Raw genomic sequence first — 19,330 nt, forward strand, 5'->3', positions numbered from 1 at the left:
CCGATCTCATAACAGTTTAAGTGAACCGATACTCTGGGTTAGGCAAATGCTTGCATGCATGGACAGGTTGAAAATTCAGTAAATTTAAAAGACTAGTTTCGGTTTCATATTTGGAAATCAATTGTGATCAATCATCAACGCAATTGCTATTCTTTGACCAAACACGTCTAAACTTTGCCTCGTTTTGATTTGTTTTGTGTCTCCTTATAACAGGTAAGGTATTCTTACTATGTGCTGTTGTATGTTCGGATGGAATGGCTGGTTTTCGGAATTAATTTTGTACGTTTACTCACTGTCAATATTATGAGTCATAATTATATTTTTCTCGTGATATGGCACAACAATGTGAATCTATATATGTTTGACAAAATGATCAGCAATACCTAACCCTATTTAAAATGATATATACGAGTTATTTCAGAGAATCGAATGCATTTACAAGCAGAAGAACGAACAAATCTTAAACGCTTTTTGGTAATGTTACTTTCACTTAGGTCAGGGCCAACCTTCAGTATAAAACTGCACACATAGTTTGCCAAATAGAGAATTGCAGCATTGATCAGCTACCAAAGCATATAAAGTAGAGCATTCGGTGGTAGGCCTAAACAACTTGATATTCAAAGATTTAAGAGGGTAACGTTAACACATGCGCGGATCTAGAGGGGGGGTCGGGGGGGGGGGGGGGGTCCCGACCCCCCCCCCCCCCCTGGAAAATGAAAATTTATTAAATTTACATAGTAAAATTATCGCGAAAATATGCCTCGGACCCCCCCTGGCAAACACAATTATCCTTCGGACCCCCCCCCCCCCCCCCCCCTGGAAAAAATTTCTGGATCCGCGCATGTTAACATGCAATACATGTACCTCACAGACCCACACAAAACCGTTTAGAATTAGCAATTAATACAGAACATTTAACAAAATAAACAGTTACCAATCTTTTTCGTTTGCTGATATACACTACACATTCAACCGATTCTGGATCTTATCAATACCTTATTTTTTATCACATTGTGAACACAAAAACAAAAGAATAAGACAAGGAATGATATTTCTCTAATGTGTATAGAGATTACTAGTATTATGTTAAAAAAAATAATGTTATACATGCACTGTGCCAGTTACAGAACACTGTTTCAACAAGTTTAGATTAATACACCAAACATATGATATGTCGTTGTAAAGTTTAAATTTGAAATATCTGATCTATCGTTCAAGAAAAGAATTTTTTTGTAGACAAATCAAACTAAAAAAATGAGTTAATAGATATTTGATATTAGTGATTTACAATTACCCGATTGTTATATTTTGTATTTACAGGTCCAGCATTAATGAATTCTTATAAAGATAATGCTTCGGAAACATATATACAGCACTATGCACCCATGCGTATCTCTGTTTTTGCTTTGTAACATTGCATACGTCCGGGCAATTCAATGTGCACGCACACAAGATGAATGGAACAAGGCAAGTGCATCTCTGAAGTGTCAGGAGCCAACTTATTATCATTGTTTGAGAGACGAAAACGGCATAATGACACAGAAATGCCTTGAGAGAGTTTGGATTCAAAATGGTAGATCAGTACATAGTATTTATATTGAGTTTTCTTTACTTACACCCGTCAATTCTGATGCTTCATTTTTTGTGGATTTTGAATATATGTTGTATAATATACCATATGTTTTATAAAATACATGTATATGCAATTTATTTGTTTATTCCGACATTGATTAGTTGTATAACCAATTAAAGTTCGGATATAGATATACATGTATTATATATATATATATATATATATATATATATATATATATATATATATATATATATATATATATATATATATATATATATATATATATATATATATATATATGTTTGCCTATATCTTCTGGTATTACTTAGTACAATTCATATGCATTTTTAAAGTATGGGCGATGTGACTCTTTTAATCCTCAGATAATATCATTTTCCTAGAGGACTATGATTTAATCATCCTTTCTTCCGAACTTTAATGTAAGAAATTAATATGTCTTATAAAAATAGAGTACTTAACCTAATCTTTCAGAGAGTGTTATTTTTCATATTTCAGGAATGTGTCCTGAGTTCAACAGCAGAGTCGAGCGGATTGACGTGTTTCAATGTCAATCTGATAAAAACGTCTGTCCCAACACAATCTTTTGGTCCAATGCAGTGTACATATGTACGAATATTTACAACTTTTAATCTATAAAACGTTCATATTTTCATGACAAAATTATTAATGGCAATTTTTCATAACGCATTTAAAAACCATGTTATGTTTTTTTTTGCCTACATTAGCTATGTTTGCCATGCTTATGAAGCTCAACCAGTACCACAATTTAATACAGTTTGTAAAGAAAACATATATTTACATTCTACTTTGTTTTTCCTTTAAATTTTGTGATCTTTAAATGCCTCTAAATGCAACAATAAATCACTGCGGGTTAATTTACATCTAATTTACATAAGTAGTTCTCAAACAGTGATTTCTTTGTTATGGTTAAAAAATTATATTTCATACATGTTGTCAAAGCACCATGTTTTACAATTATTTTATAAAGAAGTTGATTTTAATGTTAAAAGCAACAATTTCAAGAGTTTTTTTTCATGGATTATATTTTCCTGCTCATCGATCTGAACTCAACAGTCTATGAAATAACCAGTTTAAACCTGTTTATAAAACAGCTGTTCTATATAAGTAAATAATTGATTCCATCAGAAAGAGAATATAAATATAAGCATTAAATGATTTATTTTTGACGTCGTCGTGTCAAGAACTGTCGTCAGGTGAGCAGACAAATTGAATAACGTGCGTTATTCAATGCTCTAATATTTTCAAATATATTTATTGAATATTTATTATGAATTGATAAAAATTCCAACCGAACCATTAAATTCATTAAAACTGATTTATATTTATGTATATAAACAGCAAAACTCTATTATAACGAACACTGGAATTTACGACTATCACGAGTTATTATACATGTCGCGACAAGTTTCATATTTAACCCTATGGATAATTGATGTATATAACGAACACGGTTATAACAAATTTACGGCTATAACGGAGGACTTTTCAAACCCCTGCTGACAATTTTTTTTTTTACGTATTTTATCATTTATATAACGAATATTTTTCACTACAAATTTATTGAAGATACATGAAAATTTAAGATGCATATGAAATTACTAAAACCCATATATTATACATAATGTTTTTTTTTAATTAAAGAGAGGTAGGTTACATAGACAATTTTGTAAATGACATTAATATGGAATTTATAACTTACGATAGTTTGAAGCTAATTATTTATAACGAATTCGCTGTAAGATTTCTTTAGAATTCGCTATAACCGTATAAAGAATTACGGCTATAACGAAGTTTTTTTTTCTATAATTCCTTGAAATATTTGCTATAAACGAGTTTTGCTTATTATAAGCGCATGTCATTGTAGATCCTATATGCTATGATAAAACCATACCAACAACAACAATAAACTCATCAGCAATGTAAGTTATTTCATTATACCTCTCCAATCGTATCTTTTCTATTTTAACTGTGAATATTTGATTGTAACCTCTTTTCTTTCAAAAACATTACAAAATATGACATTTTTCCTTTTAAGTAACAATTAATCATTGTGCACTGCAGATTGCTAACTTCAACGGAAACACAGGTGCCAAAAAACTGGAATGGTCACAAATGTAAGGGCAAAAGGCAGTGAATCAGATCAAAGAAGCGATATCAACGAAGAGGAGAAACTGCTTGGTATTAATTACTAGTATATGCCTTAAGTGTTTTATTTATTTATACATGTACCTAGTCAGTAAGTTTTAAAAAATTCGTTTATAACCGAACAACAACTTTTGATATTTCAGAAAAAACAGATAAAAATGTTAGTCCGAGAAGTAATCAAATTAGACAACCCGAGCAAATCAGGATGATCAAAGAACAAGAGAACCTGATCGGTAGTAGATATTTGTAAAATCGATTTTTTTTTTACAAAAATGTTTCAATGTATTCGATACAATATAAATTACTTGTTAAAAATTGTTTAAACATACAATTATATGGTGTTTTTTTTAGATAAAACACCAAAAAAGGAAATCCCTGGACACAGTCAACCACATCATCCCGAGTTCAAAAGGGAAAATACAGATAAACTGATTGGTGGTAAGTTAACTTAAAATTAGGATGGGCTATATGTTTAATCTTTAAATTAATCATTTTTTATTAAATCAGATAGATAGATAGATGTATAGATAGATGTATAGATTGATAGATAGATAGATAGATAAATAAATAGATAGATAGATAGACGATAGATATGTATTGATAATTGCACAAAACAAAAATATAAGGGTTTGGTAAATTTTCTAGTGATTTTTTCATTTAAACTTAACAGCTGCTCTTATCGTTAAATACACAAAATAATACTTCATGTAAATCTATTGTTAAAAAACTACAGAAGACTTTATATACTTATAGATTTGACCACAGAATTAAAAAATAAAATATATGGAAATCATATTCTGATTTTGGTATTGAGAAATGCAACAGTTATAAACGAAGACGCCGTGAAAAATAAGGCATTGGAAGAACTTCATGTGGCATTTGACATGGAAAATAGTTTCCGGTAATGGGCACATAACAAGACTAAGGGAAGCTATATTTTTCAAGACTGGATTCCGTCAGATGGGAAATATGACGAAGATGACTTGCGTAAAACACAACTGGAAATCTTACAAGCAGTCGAGAAGAACAAGACTAAATTTGTTTTTGTGATTCCGTTTAAGATTTGGGCTCAACATGCCATATTGAATGAGATGGAAAGTTGGGGCATTTGCCGAAAAAACCCCACAAAATAGCGTGGTGCAACCTGATGAGATTTTTACCAGTTTCTCATAATCGCCAAATGCCTTTGCTGACACATAAACAAGAAGCCTGCTCATAAAAAAAAAACAAGAGGTACAATATAACACGAATGAAATAGCACAACAGTTATAAAGCAACCTAGGGCTAATATAGGATGCGATATAAAAATTGCCATGTTATGATTTTTATATCATATACTTAGAGAAAATATCAAAGAAACAATTTAAAAAAAATAAAGCGTGATAAATGATCATTGTTTACAAATCTCTCCGTGTCTATATATTGCATCTCTGATAAACTTTCCTGGAATTTTGCGCCAGCTGTTAGTATACCAAGTTGACGTCGACGTAACTATTTGACGTCATACTCGGAGATCCGAGTTGAACGATGCATACCGAACTCTACGTCACAATAGTCGATAATTAACGGAAAGGGGTGTGATAGGCTATAACATCCGAAGATTGCCAGAGAGGGGTGTGATATTATTACCGAGCGCAGCGAGAGGCGGGCGAAGCCCGCCTCGCGAAGCGAGGATTAATGGTAACACGTATATATAAGAAAATCAGTGAAAAATGAAAGTTGAATCAGGGGTACTAAGGCCCAAAAAATTTTCTTCCAGCCATGGGCGCCGCCATATTGGCCGCCATTTTGTTTTTGAAAAGTTAGTTCGATCATTGATTGACTGGTACTTATCGATGTTTATTGCCCCTAAACTCGATTTAATAAGTTCCAATGTTTCAATAGAAGGTAATTTGAATTAAAAGAAATTAAAAAAGAAAACAAATAAGTTTTAATATTGCTTCAATCAAGAAACACGACTTGTTCTATGTATGTCTTATCAAATTATCAGATGGAAAATGAAAACATTAACGCCAAGGAACTGATCTTCAAGATTCTGAATAAAGTATTCAATTTTATTACATTGGCATTCATATGAATTAAATTGATGAACAATGAAAGAAGAATTAAAAACAAATTCCGAATCACGTAAGTCTCTTCGGCTATTTCCGAAGACGTTTTACGTCTGAATATGACGTCATAATGTAGACTGAGCACGCGACATTTAGTTTAACTCTGACGAATGATTTGAGAAGGCAATCATGCTGGCGGATCCTACTGTGTGCGTTTTAAATAGATTTTAATATGTTTTACGGTGTAACCGTTTGGAGGGCGAAGCCAATATCAATGGGGCTAGATATGCCCTTTCATTATCTCTGGCCTGTCATCAGCTGTTCATTTCTTATACAACCCCTGCTATGCTATAGTCTGTCCCAAGCTACTGTTTCCATCACATGTTGACAATTTTTATGGAAACATACACAGCTAAAAGAAATACAATTGAAATCCTTCATTAATTAAAATTCGTCGCTTTTTTTCACAGGAACGAAAAACTGACTTCTTATGGAGATTTTATAATTATCTTTTTCATTTTGGAAGTTTCTTGGAACACCTCACACAATTTTCAAATGCTATCATCCAGATCTTATTTTATATTATTTGCTTTACAAATATATCCATAGATTTTTATTTTAACAGCCGCTTTTTTTAGGCGAACAAGTCAGCTCGAGAGAGAGAGAGAGAGAGAGAGAGAGAGAGTGGGAGGGAGGGGGGATTCAAATATAAAAACCGGTAAACAAATTTTCATTCTGGTATGTAAATAAATATTGTTTAAACCCTGAAATATTTCATCTTTGTAAGCCAAGGGTTTCTGATCCGCGCCGCTCCTGCAGATCACACACCCTTGGCTAGCGAAGGTATTTATGAATAACTAATAATGAAGCAAAAAATCTTGGGACAGATTTTAGCTGCATTTTTGTTGTTGTTGTTATTTAGATTCTATCAATATACATGTGTATTATTTTGATGTCTTATTGTCTAGTCTGAAGTAATTTATACATATATTGGATAATACCTGGCTGCAGCTACATGAAGTATCTACATTGCAGATCTCTGGATAATTTCTCAGCATGAAGTATTTTAACTTTTTACTCCCTTATTTCAAATGTATGCATAAACATGAATTAAAGAGTAATGACGTATATTTTTTTTTAAAATAAGAAAATCAATTTATCTTGAGAATATTTCGCTTAAATTTGTCATCCAAACACTGAATTATTAAACATTTAATGATTGATTTGTGCATTAAAACTAGAAAATTGAGATAGTACCCTAGCTAATTCAAATCATAAGGTGCAAATGATGTCCTTCATGTATATTGTACATACTGGGGTGTATAATTTAATCTGAGTTTGTCTGAAAAATGTCATACATTTGTGTTCAATGCATATTTGTGATTGTGAATGCAGATCAGTAATTCCTATTATAAATAATTTTTAAGTATTTATAATGCATATTACTCCAAATAATCTCCCTATTTGCTTTTATTTTTATGGCGGTTTGGGAGTACTTTGAATATTTATTGTATTTTAAATCATATACGTATGGTTTACACATTTGGGGGGGGGGGGGGGGGGGGTGGGGGGGGGGTGAATTAGAATGGGGAAATATTTAACAATGTGTCTGTCAAAGATTAGGATGTCTACAAAATTAAGTTTTGATTATCTTTTGTTTTATACTGAATTATTTATTGGTCGTAACTTAATTCTTTTTATATTTTGATAATTAATTTGAATTCTGGGTACGAAATGACCTGGGTATGAGTATGTTAGGCTACGATTTGAGATGAAACCTAAAAACGAAATTTCAAATTGAAAGTTGGAGAAAAATCGTCTTTGGTGTTTTCAAATAGTAATCAGAAAGCAAATTTAATTCAAATACATGATGTTATATTTAATAACAATGAATTAAAACTGCTTCACTGTTGAGACACGTTTTTTGTCCAATCAGATGTCCTGAAATTCATTTGATCGGATCTAATGCAACTGTTGTAAGTTGTAGGAAATGAAAATTTGTTTTCTTAATTAGGAATTAATTTTTCAAGAACACACTAGGTAAGTTTAAATGTATTTATCACTCATTAAACAAAGCTGGTAAATTATCACCAAACGTGAAGTTAGTACGAGATTCAAATTCAACATGGATGCCGGTGATGTCACTGCGCGTGAAGTTATTCTTTTTTCCTCCATCTTGGAAAAGTTTTTCAACTTCATAGGTATAGAGTGTAATTTCTATTTTTAGACATATGTACACGTGTTGTCTATAGGGAGAGCTTCGCTCTCACGGGCCCTTCGGGCCCGTGAGAGGGCTTCGCCCTCTAATATGTTTTACGGTGCGACCGTTGGGGCGAGCACAGCATGTGATCAAACAATCAATTATCATAAATTAATAAAATAAAATTAACAACGTGAAATTTGAATGCCAAAAAATAAAACATACCTATTTTTCAGTAAATTTTCATTATTCATAGTTTATAAGATTTGTTATAATTTATTCATTTATATGTAGAACAATAGTTTAATCTCAGATACAATGTTGTTAAATAATAAAGATTTTAATATATAAATATTCATTGCACTGCATCTCCTCTTTTAAAGTGATTGTGATTATGATTGATTTCCCCCTTTTTTTTTGCAGTAGACATTTTTTCTTAAACTTACATATAAAACTTGACTCATCATAGAGCTCCCCCCATGCTAATTTTTTTTTCATTTTTGTCAATTTATACATAGAAAATCGACTTATCATGGATTTGCCCCTCCACTTTAAAAAAAATAATTAATGTTTAATTTTATTTTTAATTTACGCTTAAGGTGGCTCTATACACCACTTTTTGATGACGCAGTACGCAAAAAAGTAAATCTGGAAACATGCATTTCCGGTACTGGCTGATTTAAACTGAGGTGAATTGTATTGGAACCGCTATTTTGAAAAATGTGTTAAATGAATAGATTTAATTTGATAATTGGAAAATTCATTACTTACAAGTAATGTGGTATGTGACACCTTCACGTTGTGTGGTATTATTTATCGAAATAAACAATAAAATCAAGTATAAATTTTTAAAGAGTTTTTTTAGCATAATAGATATGTTACACCGTAGCGCAGTGGGTTAGTGGGTTCACTACAAACCAGTAGGTCATGAGTTCGATTCCCGTTGAGAACAATAAATTTTTTAACTATCCAAAAATTTCTAAAACGTATTTTTTGGTTGAATACCGTGAAAGAAAATTCTAAACAGGTGAAAATATTTCAATTATAATATACTTTAATGCACATTAATATCGACACCTAACGGGGATGAGAGGGTTGCTTTGAATTTCTCTCAGGTTGGGATACATAAATCCTATTAGCCTAGTCAATGTTCCCCTTTATTTATTTGACTTAGTTTTGCACTAAAGCGAATATATTCACTTATACAGGGCAAAGTCTATAATGAAATATGCATGTATTTATCATTCCAACATTATATTTAGGAAATTTTCTTCAACTCAGAAATGAAAAGTCCCCAAGGTGTTTGGGCCTTGGGACTTAGGAACGATAATCCTTACATGAGGAACTTTCATACCAAATAAAATTTTAAATATTTTTTGTGTTTATTTGCAATTGTTTTCATTCAATTTTTTATTTCACATTTATTAAAATACGTTTTCTTATAACATCAAGCAACTTTTTCAGATGATTTGTCATCAGAGTAAGAAAATATGAAAAAATATGTTTTGGGGAAATACTAAAAAAAATTGCAATAATAACATTTTTGAATGTTAAGAAGTGTTATTTTTTTTTTATGTGTCCGAAGGAAATATCCATCATATGACAAAAGAATTTCTCTCAATTTGTTGATAGCTGTCTTTTAAAAAAATATTTTACAAAAACACGAAAAAACATTAAAAAATTCTTTAAAAATACCTATAGTATCCCTATCGTCATTTTCATATTTGATAAGTATATGTTTCGTGGTCTTCTATTGAAAATTTGAATAAACTGTGGGTGTATAGAGCCACCTTAAAAATATTTGCTTATCATGTTAAAAGAACATGGTGTTGCCCCCCCCCCCCATGTAATAAATGGAAGTGAAAATAAAGAAACCATTGAACTGCTAAAGAGCTGAAGGATTAGAATTCTCATGATTTATTTTTCTTTTTGCTTGCAAAGATTTTTTTTGATGAGGCTGCCATCCACCCACCCACCCCCTTTAAAAAAAGGCGCTGCTACGTATAGCGTTACGTTTCAGAAAATCACCGTAATTATAGTGAATAAAATATTTGTGAGCATTCATCCAAATTAGTGCAATTTACAACTGTTTCCTGTATCTGAAGAAATGTCCTTATTCGTCAGCTGTTCTTTATCTTAGCCTTTGCAGGATTTTGAGAGGATTTTGGTCTGTAACGGGATGGGAGAAATAATGACGGACCAGACCGGGTTTCGAACCCGGGCCCCCTGAATCTCTAGTCAGGTGCTCTACCAACTGAGCTATCTGGCGCCGGTATTCGAACCGGTCTGACCGTCACATTCCTCCCCCCTTAAATGATCTTCGTCCCCGAAGATCACCCCAGGCTCTTCCCCTGGCAGGAGTTCACCTGTCAGTTCCAGGGGTTGGTCACGGCACCAAATGTAACGGGATGGGAGAAATAATGACGGACCAGACCGGGTTTCGAACCCGGGCCCCCTGAATCTCTAGTCAGGTGCTCTACCAACTGAGCTATCTGGCGCCGGTATTCGAACCGGTCTGACCGTCACATTCCTCCCCCCTTAAATGATCTTCGTCCCCGAAGATCACCCCAGGCTCTTCCCCTGGCAGGAGTTCACCTGTCAGTTCCAGGGGTTGGTCACGGCACCAAATGTAACGGGATGGGAGAAATAATGACGGACCAGACCGGGTTTCGAACCCGGGCCCCCTGAATCTCTAGTCAGGTGCTCTACCAACTGAGCTATCTGGCGCCGGTATTCGAACCGGTCTGACCGTCACATTCCTCCCCCCTTAAATGATCTTCGTCCCCGAAGATCACCCCAGGCTCTTCCCCTGGCAGGAGTTCACCTGTCAGTTCCAGGGGTTGGTCACGGCACCAAATGTAACGGGATGGGAGAAATAATGACGGACCAGACCGGGTTTCGAACCCGGGCCCCCTGAATCTCTAGTCAGGTGCTCTACCAACTGAGCTATCTGGCGCCGGTATTCGAACCGGTCTGACCGTCACAGGTCATTTCAGCAGATTTACGATAACTTCAATTAGAGTAATTTCCCCTTATCAGTGCTTATTGTGACGTCAAAGCTGACGTTAAGTGTCGTCTTACTCTTTAAAACTCCCCTGAGAAATAAAAGTATGCGAATTATACTGTTTTATTTACTTAAAAAGCATGATGTTCTTAAAATTACACATCTTATAAGCTTTTCAAAAGTTTTACTTTGATTCTCGGGAGAACGTGATGTTGGAACGTGAGGTTGGAAACCATTGGTACTATGAATTGTGGGTCAAAATTTACTGACTCCGAAAAAATATATCGGATCAATGTGTAAACGTTTGTGACGTCACACGATTATTTTTGATTGAAAGTGTACTGAGGTGAACTTTAGAGGTAACATTGACTGTATGTCGCTTACATCGTTATTGTTTTTACTGTCTAAATTTGTCTTGCTGATTCTCGTGAGAGTGTGAAGTGATAAAAATTGCCATGATTACAGGGAACTACTGGGACGATTAAAACGATGCATTACTGGTCCGATTTACTGACGCCAAAAAAATCCGTTGAATGAATGTGCAACTAGTCCGAATTTTCTATTCACACACGCCTTGCCGGTAGAGCTCGCTTCGCGCCGGCGCTGCGCGCCGGCGAGCTGCGCTCGCTATTATACAAAAATCAAACTGCACTGTGTTAAATCTGCGCTCGGTCCAACGGTCACACCGTTTACATATTACTTATTAGGTTTGTTACTGACTGTTTACAGAAATGTGTGGGGTCGGTGGAGTCTATAGAAGGCGAGGCGGAGCCGAGCCTTCTATGGACTTTACCGACACCACAAATTTCTGTAAACAGTCAGTAACAAACCTAATAGCGAGCGCAGCTCGCCGGCGCGCAGCGCCGGCGCGAAGCGAGCTCTACCGGCAAGGCGTGTGTGAATAGAAAATTCGGACTATAGTTGCACATTCATTCAACGGATTTTTTTGGCGTCAGTAAATCGGACCAGTAATGCATCGTTTTAATCGTCCCAGTAGTTCCCTGTAATCATGGCAATTTTTATCACTTCACACTCTCACGAGAATCAGCAAGACAAATTTAGACAGTAAAAACAATAACGATGTAAGCGACATACAGTCAATGTTACCTCTAAAGTTCACCTCAGTACACTTTCAATCAAAAATAATCGTGTGACGTCACAAACGTTTACACATTGATCCGATATATTTTTTCGGAGTCAGTAAATTTTGACCCACAATTCATAGTACCAATGGTTTCCAACCTCACTTTCCAACATCACGTTCTCCCGAGAATCAAAGTAAAACCTTTGAAAAGCTAATAAGATGTGTAATTTTAAGAACATCATGCTTTTTAAGTAAATAAAACAGTATACTTCGCATACTTTTATTTCTCAAGGGAATTTTAAAGAGTAAGACGACACTTAACCAACGTCAGCTTTGACGTCACAATAAGCACTGATAAGGGGAAATTACTCTAATTGAAGTTATTGTAAATCTGCTGAAATGACCAAAATCCTCTCAAAATCTTGCAAAGGCTAAGATAAAGAACAGCTGACGAATAAGGACATTTCTTCAGATACAGGAAACAGTTGTAAATTGCACTTATTTGGATGAATGCTCACAAATATTTTATTCACTATAATTACGGTAATTTCCTGAAACGTACAGTGAGGTTGCCTTTACCGAATCACTAAGTAAATTCGCGTTGATAGTACGTAACCAAGCCCGAGTTAAATTCATAATACAACATTGTTTTATTGTATCATACTTGACTCATAACATCATATATTTCTTTCCCAACAACCAATGATTAAACAAAAATTATCGCTGTACTTTGATGAACGATGTTTTCTCCATTACCGAATCACGTGATATACAGCCGATAATTTTTGTTAGGGACAGTGTCGAAATATTTTTTTTTAAGTTTTGATATGCTTTAAAGCATGAATAAGAATAATATAAATGGAAAGACTAATATTTTTTTTTTCATTTTGGGTGAAGTGTTCATTTTTTTGAACCCGACAATTCATGAAAAAATAACAATGAATTCAATGGTAAAAAAAATGACTGCATGATTTGTTAACTTTGATCCACCAATTTATTAAAAATCATTTAGTTTTTAGTCATTGTAAGTCATCAATATTGTTAATTCTATGAGATACATGTATATGAACATCTTTTCATGAAATTACAAAGAAATATACATGTAAATGGATCGAGAAAAAAACCGAAATACGACACACGAGGGTTTTCCCAAAGCATAGACAAGTGACGTTATTCAGTTCATAGAACTCACAGAATGATGAAGTTTGTGTCGCAACGGGTTTAATTTATTTGCAATGAAATTATGTGTCGATATTAATTAAATACTGTATCAGATTGGGTTTTTATAACATATATGTACTACATCATAGATTTTTCATGCGGAGCAACGACACTTAAAAATAAAATAAAATAAACATATAGAAACTTTAAGAATATCGCGAGGAAAATAACTCATCGAATAAAAAATTTAAAAAAGAAGAAAAAAATGAATTTAAATTTCTGCATTGTTTTTTTTTTTTTAATTTATTCAAAAAAATTTAGCCATTCCGATTTTTTTAAAAGATTTTTTAGCACGTACGTTAGAAAAGTTGAAGTTTGAATACATAACGGTAACTAATTATAAAAAAAAGGTTTTAAAAGATCTTTAGAAGCATATCCTAGGGCGATTTTAAAGTAAACAAAATAAAATACACAAAATTGCCTAGAAAGGTGTTAAGTGATTGTATAGTTAAGCAACCAAAAAACAAAAACAGGACCCAGTATTGACATCCAGCAAAAAAAAAAAAAGAAAGAGAAATGGAAGAACAAATACCGGGAAGACAGACGTTTTGAATCGGCGATCATTTGTACTATGAAATATTTTAAAACAAATCTAGAAATGTATAGTGGATGACTGAATATGCAAGCTGCATAGGTGTTCAAGGAAAATAAATATTTTCAGGATTGACCTGTACATGTATGGAATCAGCGATCGTTTGCCACGGTACTTATGAAATATTTTTAAAACACAATTAAAAATGTATAGTAAATCTGCAAACTGGATCCATGTTCAAGGAAAATTATATTTTTAGGAAATAAACAACTAAATGTCATCGAATAACGAATAACTTTAATTTGTAAGGCATGCCGGTTTTTAAATCAATAAATATCCGTATTAATACAGGGAATTGGGGAGACCAAAATATGGTTGAAATCATAATCAAATGGAAAATTTTTCTAGAAAATGGGAATGAAATGTGTTTTTAAAATCTTTTATTGTTGTTTCTCGTTTTTTTTAATTGAAGCAGATGTGCAAATAATCGTAGCGGTATCAATTAATTTCGACATGACCCCTCCGTGATCCCCGGATCTCGGTGATTCGTTATTGGAACCCTGACTACCCACAACATTATAGCTAATATAATTATTCTCTGATTAAGAAATTGTTTGACGCTTTCAGTGCTTGTAGACAGATAATTTTATTAAACATCTGTACCAAATATGCTTACATACAATGAGCCGTTCACATCAGAGCTCAACCGAAAAGTGAAAGTAGTCAGCTGCACGCATGCTTTTTGTCTGCGTCTTCAAAAAGCTTGTTCATGTTTGTTTAGAAGTTACGACATAAAACAATATAAAATTTAATAATTTCATGATAAATAATTAAAACAAGAATAACTCTACATAACAGGATATAATAAGTTAAGTATTGAACCTTTAATAGAAAAATACAGAATTGTTTATCTGAAAGTGATTCGTTAATGGAGACGATTCGTTAATGGCAACCTCACTGTATACGTTATACGTAGCAGCGCCTTTTTTTAAAGGGGGTGGGTGGGTGGATGGCAGCCTCATCCAAAAAATCTTTGCAAGCAAAAAGAAAAAGAAATCATGAAAATTCTAATCCTTCAGCTCTTTAGCAGTTCAATGGTTTCTTTATTTTCACTTCCATTTATTACATGCGGGGGGGGGGGGGGGGGGGGACAACACCATGTTCTTTTAACATGATAAGCAAATATTTTTAAGCGTAAACTAAAAATAAAATTAAACATTAATTATATTTTTTTAAGTGGAGGGGCAAATCCATGGTAAGTCGATTTTCTATGTATAAATTGACAAAAATGAAAAAAAATTTAGCATGGGGGGAGCTCTATGATGAGTTAAGTTTTATATGTAAGTTTAAGAAAAAATGTCTACTGCAAAAAAAAGGGGGGAAATCAATCAATCAGTCATAATCACAATCACTTTAAAAGAGGAGATACAGTGCAATGAATATTTATATATTAAAATCTTTATTATTTAACAACATTGTATCTGAGATTAAACTATTGTTCTACATATAAATAAATAAATTATAACAAATCTTATAAACTATGAATAATGAAAATTTACTGAAAAATAGGTATGTTTTATTTTTTGGCATTCAAATTTCACGTTGTTAATTTTATTTTATTAATTTATTATAATTCATTGTTTGATCACATGCTGTGCTCGCCCCAACGGTCGCACCGTAAAACATATTAAGTGTTTTGTTTTGTCGAGGACCTACAATTGATACCGAGCGCAGCGAGAGGCGGGCGAAGCCCGCCTCGCGAAGCGAGGATTAATGGTAACACGTATATATAAGAAAATCAGTGAAAAATGAATGTTGAATCAGGGGTACTAAGGCCAAAAAAAATTTCTTACAGCCCTGGGCGCCGCCATATTGGCAGCCATTTTGTTTTTAAAAAGTTAGTTCGATCATTGATTGACTGGTACTTATCGATGTTTATTGCCCCTAAACTCGATTAAATAAGTTCCTGTGTTTCAATAGAAGTCAATTGGAATTAAAAGAAATTATAAAGGAAACCAGATAAGTTTCAATAGTGCTTAAATCAAGAAACACGACTTGTTCTATGTATGTCTTATCAAATTATCAGATGGAAAATAAAAACATTAACGCCAAGAAACTGATCTTTTAGATACTGAACAAAATATGCAATTTTATTACAGCGGTATTCATATGAATTAAATTGAAGAACAATAAAAGAAGAAATAAAAAAAATCGGAACTCTACGTAACTCTATTCGGCTATTTCCGAAGACAAACTTGAACGTCTGAAATATGACGTCATAATGTAGACTGAGCACGCGACGTTTAGTTTAACTTTGACGAATGGTATGAGTAGGCAACCATGCAGGCGGATCCTACTGTGTGCGTTTTGAATAGATTTTATCATACAAAAATCAAACTGCATAATGTTAAATCTGCGCTCGGTCCAACGGTCACACCGTTTACATATTATGTTAACAAACAAAAAATTATAATCATAGCTTAATTCTCTAATTTTTTTTACCTTCCTTGTCAGTCGTTTGTGCAAACATGGATGCTATTGTAGGATCATAATATTACGTCACGGGCAAAGGGGGGTCACTCTAAATATTTTGGGGCTAAAAAAAAAGAAGGTTTTTGTAAAAAATCAGCTCAAATAACGTTACGTTCGTCATGTTGCCGTATAAATTTTGACGCCTGCCGTGTAAAGAAATTTATAAGGCAACCTCGTGACGCGATTCATCCAATGACGTCGAGACATTCTAGTACGAGGCAAAACAAAAATCTTATATCACACCCCTATGGTTTATATCACACCCCTAGGTGAATTTTCGGTTTATATCGCACAGGGCGGAAAAGGGTATATTTTCTATAAGTATACAATATCATAAAATACATGGGTACTGTCTTGAAATATAAGCTATATTTAGGCGAGGGTAAGAAAACGTGACAGAGGGCGAGGCTTGCCGAGCCCTCTTCAAGTTTTCGATCCGAGCCCAAATATTGCTTATATTTTATATTTTAATGTAGTTATATATTTTGTTTATTTTGCAACATAATATTACATATTGCGCCTCAAATTAGCTTCATTCGACAAATTTCGCAGCATATCTGCACTTAAAACCATGACGCCATGGCGTAAACGAATCACGGAAGATGACATCACAATGCATTTGATCGTCGGTTAAGTGCACGAGGCTATCTTGGGGGATTAACCGGATATAGCTATGGTTTATTTGGTTACCTTTATATCGGTCAATGCAAGGGGTAATTCCAGGAAAAATATTCATATATACTTTTATTGTTTTAGTGCTCAACAAGAATCGTCCATTATATAAACCACAATTATTGAATAAATTATGTATTGTGTAAAGGCTATGTATTACTACACATGCATTATCCAGATTTTTTTTACCGACTATTTTTATAAGAGAGTTTCGTTGTTCTACAGTATAACTTGACCTGTCCCCAGGATGTAGACAGCTGGGTTGTGGCGCTGATATGCATACTGTGTAGAAGAAAGAGATCGAGACACAGCGGTTAGTTGTTTTGCCTTAACTTTATCTCTATGCAAGCCTCCATTACACGTATTTCTCTTTTAAATTGTGGCTTAAAGCTATACACGCTATAATTTGCGTCAATTTTGAATAGAGGGGAAAATGTATGTGTTTGATTACTAATAAAAGTTACCTTTATGCTGTTAATTATAATGCTCAATTCGATCACGTAACAAATATATCAAATATTAAACAATAAAAAATATTTATTTTCCTGCCAGGAAAGTAATGCCTCCTCGTGAATATCAATCTATCACGTGATATCGACAGCTAAATTTAGTCTATCATACCACAACTGGTGAAGGGTCAACATCTTCATAATTGTGAAAGTTTCACAAAGGAAAGGATATTTTCAGTAAAACATAAACTTGTCCGATATACTAGTACAAACAAAAGAAAAAAATTACAAGCCTGTGAGTAGATATGAATACTTCCTTTAAAAAAATGACGCAGACCTGTGTTTTTCCCCTACGTGCTATTTATAGATCCTATAAGTGTTAATGCAGAAGTAAGGGTATCGTGAATGACAAACGTATATTACTCATTATACATGTATGTATTTCAAATAAACAACTGTTAAGCATATTAGAAATCAAGTTGGATATTTAATTAGGCAAACAATAACGACCACGTAGTTCTCCGCGGACATGTGCAATGAGGTCGGTTTCGCTCTTCCTTCATCAATATTCATGAAACGGTATATTTTCTTGGCAGGAAAATAACCAATTAAAAATCTATATCTTTGTAACGAGATGGAATTCACCATTGTAATTTACAGATTAAGGATAACTTTTATAAGTAGACAAACACATGCGTTTTCACTGTCATTCAAAATTGACGTAAATTATAGCGTGTATAGCTTTAATGTAAAAACATTCATACGAATATTAATTTACAACAGTTACATTGACAGTTGTATTGTAGGAAATTGTTTTTCTTTGAAGAATATAGACACGAAATCAAGATTGAATACTCAAAGCGAGAACATAACCCACATTTCATTAACCAAGGTAATTATTTTTATGAATACTAAACTTTTGTAGATACATGGATATATACTCTCTATAATTAAAGGTTTGTTTTTTGTATGACTAATTCAATGAATATATTAAGTGAACAGATGCAGTGAATGGCAGTTTGTGAAGGATATAAATGAGTCTAAGGTGGATAGATGGACCAAAATATATTTTATCCAGGATATATTCCGTCACGTAGTACACTCATCCGACATAGATAAGATGCGGGGTGCGTTGGATGAGATCTACTTAGCAGCGGGCCAACAACCACTTTCCATGTTTATTTTAGAGATGCCACTAACAAAGTGGACAGTACATAGGAAATATGTTCAAGAAATGCCTTTATTTCATGATCAACATATTTCTGTTGTCTGAGAAAGTACTACTTAGTGTTAAGAAAGATGCTGTGTTCGTGTGATGATTTTTTAAGAAATGCAAACCTAGAAATTGTATTTTTGAAATTTTTGGTGGTAATATAAACTATAATTTGTGTTATTTGTTCTTTATATCAGTAATTGTAAATTTATATGTATAAGACCTATAGCTACGAACCCCTTTAGGGTAAAGTTTATTCCAATCTTACCTTTTGGAATAGAGATTGTAGTACATACATGTATCGGTGAAATCAGGATTGCTGTCCAATTCCGTCTGAGTTTAACAAAAGATACATTTAATGAAACAAAAATATTACTGATTACGTGTATTACGTGTGAACATGTCCCTAACCAGTGCAGGTTGTTTACTGGTTATCTTAAATACCCGTGTATTATTCTGACTTATAAATTTAAGATATACAGTAACTGTCTTTTTGCATTTAAAAAATAGAAATAATACACGGACCTATATATTGCCAACATGTTCAAAATGACGAACAACTGAACTTGAAAAAATAAAGAAGACTACAAAAATGATGCAAATAGAGCA

General features: G+C 33.4%; 1 pseudogene; it reads left to right on the forward strand.

The window, feature by feature from the left end:
* The first annotated feature begins 37 nt into the window (after positions 1 to 37).
* LOC128168870 (uncharacterized) lies at positions 38 to 18,378 on the forward strand (annotated as a pseudogene).
* The last annotated feature ends 952 nt before the right edge of the window (positions 18,379 to 19,330 follow it).

This window comes from Crassostrea angulata, unplaced genomic scaffold, assembly GCF_025612915.1.
Source record: "Crassostrea angulata isolate pt1a10 unplaced genomic scaffold, ASM2561291v2 HiC_scaffold_62, whole genome shotgun sequence".
In the NCBI taxonomy this organism is placed as follows: domain Eukaryota; kingdom Metazoa; phylum Mollusca; class Bivalvia; order Ostreida; family Ostreidae; genus Magallana; species Magallana angulata.